Here is a 5,441-nt window from a genome sequence, read left to right on the forward strand (position 1 = left end):
TGAAAACAACGAAAAAGGAAGGTTTTAATTTTAACATAGCAAAATTACATATAACAAAACAGGTATCAAACAGGAATTATAGGTACATTATTTAGTCCATTTACATTTGGCAAATTAAGGAAAATACTCCATCATCAATCCTATTTTTGTGAGTCTAAAGTTTTATATCTAATTTATCTTTTATAATTATAACTATTTTTTTTCAACTCCATCAAAGGCTTCAGAAGAATATAAATATTACCCAAGTGAACAGGAAGTGTATTGCAAGCAACTTCCAAAACTCTAGAACTGACAGTGACATCTTGCTTCCTGGACAGTCACCCAGAGTTCTTTTGTAACATTGGGGCACCCATCTTCAGCCTACAGGCCTATAGTATCTGGCGGGCTATTCCATGAAACAGGAAATTTTAAAAATAGTTCTGCCTATATTGGCAGTTTGTCAGTCACTTTCTTCTGTGTACTGTAGAATGTCTGGCAGATTCTTTCATGAAGCAGGAACACCTTCTTTAGGCAACTTTAGCAGTCATTTTTCTGTGGGTCCTGCATGTCCAATTTACCATCAAGCAGTCCAGATAAGAGCAGTTTCTTGCCCAAATGGCTAACAAACTCTATAAGGAGTCTCTTCGATGTCTATTATCCCCTTGAAGTAATTGGTGTTACCTGAAGCAGACATGTCTCATTGTTGAGAAAAATCTATGTTCTTAAAACATTTAAATGCCATATTCTGTAAGTCTTTGAAAGGTTTGAAGAATACCTATCCATCTGATATACAACTCTGTACACCTACAAAACATAACTAATATGACAACAAGCTTGACTTATATGGACAACTACCTATTAACCTGTATTTCTTAATATACATTACACTTTTAAATGAGCTGCATAAACACAATACCTTAATCAAGAGAAGAAATATATATAACAAAATTGACTTTAAATATTTCTCAATAAACCAAGATCCATACCAATGCAAAGTATTTATCTCTATATTGTATTCTCCTTTAAATGTAAACAAATACTTATAAACAGTATTTGGGAATTTGGGCATAGTTCTCTCTAAACTGCTTCCTGCTTTTTGTTGGGCAAAGTGTCTGTGGAGACTTTTCAGGGGTCTTGTTCCATCAAACCACATTAGTCTGGAAGGAATCCACTGGTTCTCACCCTCTTTGGAAACAGAACTTCTTTTCCAACATTTCCTTAGACCCAAATTTTGAAGTCAAGATACCTTTAAAGTATATATGTTGGCTTAGCTTAGCAGCCTGTACAATACTTAACTGTACTTAGCTCATTCACAGTCAGAGAATTCAAAGAAAACATAATAGTGTACATAATCCAGATTCTCTGTGTATATTCCATCTTTACCTGCCTTATTTTTTTACTCTATTAGTTTTTCCACAAGCTTAATACTTATTATCTTTATTCTTTTAATCTATGACTGTCTGTACTCTTTTATATTGCAACTATCTATACTCTTTTCCTCTCTCCGAAGCCATTTAGAGGTTTATTTCTATCTGAATCTTTATTGCATATCTGTAATCATTTTCTGACCAGGAGTGTTTTTAAAATGGTAAGCAGCTTGGTTACAACAGCCCTGGATGCTGGCTCCACCTCTCTCAGCCTTTTAATATGGTGGAGTTACCTTTACCACCAGCTCTGGGACCGCCAGATAGGAGTTCTGCTTACACCTTAATTCTGGGAAGTGCCATGCAGTACATAAACCCTTTTTATCTGAGTAAAAGCTAAGTCTGCCATGCAGCACACTGCACAGCCTAGAAATATCTCGTGTATGGTGGTGGGAATCTGTCTTGCTCTCTTGTCTGTGCATGCTTAGCAGACCTGATCCAGCTGCTTTCCCAGGCAGGGGTACTGAGTGGCTGGCACGCTCTCAGCTACTTTCCTCCTGACTCTGAGTGGACATAAAAACACCGGACCCAAATTGTGTGGTTGGCCATGTGGGTTAGCTCCACGTTGGCACATCATTTTGTAGGTGGAGGGTGTTTGTTTCCTGACCACTCAGACCCAAAATAATCACACAGAAACATTAATTAAAACACTGTTTGGCCATTAGCTTAGACTTCTTATTAAGTAACTCTTACATCTCATATTAACCCATTTCTATTATTCTGTGTATTGCTATACAGCTGTGAATTACCAGGCAAAGTTCTGGCATCTGTCTCTGTTGGCAGCAACATGGCATTTTCCTGACTCTGCCTACTCTCTCTCTGTATCTTTTCCAGCCTGGCTGTACTCTGCCCTGCTATAGGCCAAAGCAGCTTTTTTTATTAGCCAATGGTAATAAAACATATTCACAGAATACAGAGGGGAATCCCACATCAGGCTGGCATTAGACTAATGGATAATGGATGCAGTTCAATATGGGACAGGAAAGGGAACTCTTTGCCATTGAGAAATGCCTTATGGGGCCTCTTTCAGGCTTCCATGTCAAATTTGGTTCAATCATTCCCTATCAACATTGGGGAAACTCCTCCACAGAACAATTAAAATACTTAATGCCTATTGTTAAAAGCCATACTGTTCTGGATGACATAACAGTTCATTAGACAAAACAAAATTTTCAGGAAAGACAATAAAACAAGTATTTTGGCAAACTGCTATCAGAGACCAAAGATAAAAATACAAATAGAAGGTATTGAAGTTGAGGGCTTGGTAGACACAGATACAGATGCAACGATAATTTCACCCAAATCTTGGCATCCAGGTTGGCCTCTCCAGGAGGTAAATATTTAGCTTTTAAGGATTGTTTCTCAGGTAAAACAAAGTACAAAGTGGGTTGAGTGTATAGGGCCAGAAGGACAAATGGGAAAATTAAAGCCATCTATGGCTAACACAGCAATAAATTTATGGGGATGTGATTTGTACACAGTGGAAAACCCAGATTAACATTCCTCCAATAAAGAAACAAACCATAAAATAAAGAATGCTTCTGAGACAAGTATTAAAAGGTATTATCAAAAACAGTCCCAGACTGTTCTGGTTGTACATAAACAGGGCTCAACAGCTGTTGATCTTTCAAATGTGCTGTGGGCCACAGGATTATACAGCGAGATCTCTGCTGACAAAATCTCAAGGCTGACCTAGTGGGATCATCCCACATTCTGATGGTGGAAACCTGATTTGCAGAGCTTTGGAGATAGCCGCCTTCTGAATAGTCACTGTCATTTCTGCAAAACCCTTGGGAAGTTATAGCACTCCCTGTTCCATAGTGGGATTTGACCCCAAAATCCCAGCAGTATTTTAATCAATTATTGGGCATACCACCCTTATGTACTGCTATACTGGATGACCTTCTCCCACACTGTGGGGTCCAGGTGTGAAAGTATTCACACAGTCTAGAAACCTTTGTTCTCACAGTTAAAGTCATGCCCATTCCCTGATATAAACTTAGAAACAAGTTCCCCACAATTATCTTTTATGGCAGAACATCCAGTCAGGAGAGAAGCCCTGCACATCGAAGAACAGGCACTGAGAAGGAGGACTGGGCTCTCTGATTTTTCTAACAACTGTCTTAGGAGAGCACAACCCGCTGGCCACACTCTACCCTAACAAGCTATTAATATTCTGTATTTACCTTTACCTCGGTTTCATACAAGATCTTAGCCTAGGAAATTAACTGTTTGTGCCTTTACCCCCAAAGATATAGGAAAAAAACTCTGGATCACTTAACCAGTCCCAGAGAAAGTGATTCCTGATTATCTGGGCATCAGCAGGTGTGAGTGCCCTACTGCTTACCCTGCTGAAATGTCAGCCTCTGGATTTTACACTATATAATCACAGCTTTTCCCTTTGATCTAGTGCTAAGAAGTTTCCTTTGACCAGCTAACATTTGACAAAAATGCTAATGATCAAGCACCATCCATTTTCCTCCCACTGTTTACGCTGGTTGCCAAGGTTATTACAATGCTGTGTTCCCAGCCACTGCAGAAGGAAACAGAAGAAAATGCTTGGAGAGTGCATAGTATTGCCACATTTTCATCCCCTTTTTCTACATGTATTAATTACAAACTTCTAGCTTAACTAGTCACACTTAAGAAATGTAGTTAGTACACGAAAACCTTTTCTCTCTTCTAAGAATTCAATACTGATTCAAAGCTCCCTCCCTAACTAACCCTCCCAGTATCTCCTGGCAAGTCTCATAGCCATGCATTCTGGGACATAAGGAAGATAACAGGTGCCCACTTTGTCAGACTTAGCTGTCTTCACAGCCCTGTGGAAAACATGACTGGTATCCTTGCTCTTGCCAGAGAATTGCTAACTGTGTCTCTGTGTGTATATAGTCTGGAAGCCTTCTGGGAATGGAGAAACCTTTGTAAGAGTAAAGAGACATGAGAAGGAGGCATGTGTGAGCTGATTCATTTACCCTGTTCCCTTTAGCCATCCCCCCTTGCTGTAGGCAGCCTGTCTGGGCACTGAGGGGGCACCGAGGCTGGCACTCAGAGGCCCAATAGGTACCAACAGCCCTATCTTTAAAACAGCTAACTGACAAACCTGTCTGGGTGGAACAACAACCTTTGACACCAGAAAAATTATAGGTATTAGAACAGCTGGGACAGGAGCAGCTAAACTTGCTAAGCATATTGAGGAACCGACCAGTCCTGGGAATTCTCCTATATTTGTCATTTAAAAGAAGTCTGGGAGAATGTTAATAGATTTAAGAGCCATAAATAAGATGATTCAACCAATGGGCTCTTTACAGCCTGGGATTCCCTTGCCTTCTCTATTACCTAGAGAATGGATTAAAAGACTGCTTTTTTAAACTATACCTTTACAGGAACTTGCCTTCACAGTGCCTACTTAATTCCCCAGGCTGTTAACAGGTATCAGTGGAAAATTCTTCCACAAGCATTCTTAAACAGCCCTACCATGTGTCAGTATTTTATATGACCACCATCAGTAAGAATTTGTAAAAAGTTTCCTCAATCTATAATTTACCATTATATGGATAATATCGTACTAGGTAATTCAAACTCAGATACCTTAGAAAAATGTTTGAAGAGGTTAAAAAAAATTTGCCATGTTGGGGATTACAAACTGCACCTGAAAAAGTACAAAAAGGAGATTCTATTAATTACTTAGGATTTAAGATAGGCTTATAAAATTCAACCACAGAGAATACAAATCAGGAGAGATCAATTATTAACTCAGTGTTTTTCAAAAACTGCTAGGAGATATTAACTGGCTAAGGTCAACAACTGGATTAGCAACTCAAGAACTAAGTAATTTATTTCAAACCTTACAAGGTGATAGGACTTAAATAGTCCAAAAATTTATCATCCGAGGCTGAGAGAGACTTGACTCTGGGTAGAAAAGAAATTACGAGATGCACAAGTGGATCATTTGCATCCAGAGCTTAATTAAATTCTGGTTATTTTACCTTTTATGCATCTTCCCATAGGAATTCTTATGCAGAGAGCAGATAATAT

At 38.9% G+C, this 5,441-nt stretch overlaps 1 long non-coding RNA gene across 1 annotated transcript; it reads right to left on the reverse strand.

Annotated features, from left to right (window-relative positions):
• Positions 1–5,441, reverse strand: LOC146892815 (uncharacterized). Its single transcript, XR_015003478.2, has 2 exons — positions 4,995–5,441; positions 1–3,936 (listed from the first exon to the last, which is right to left on the reverse strand). It is a non-coding gene; the product is annotated as an uncharacterized LOC146892815 (long non-coding RNA).

The sequence above is a fragment of the Myodes glareolus genome, chromosome 9 (genome assembly GCF_982192425.1).
Source record: "Myodes glareolus chromosome 9, mMyoGla1.1, whole genome shotgun sequence".
Classification (NCBI taxonomy): Eukaryota; Metazoa; Chordata; class Mammalia; order Rodentia; family Cricetidae; genus Myodes; species Myodes glareolus.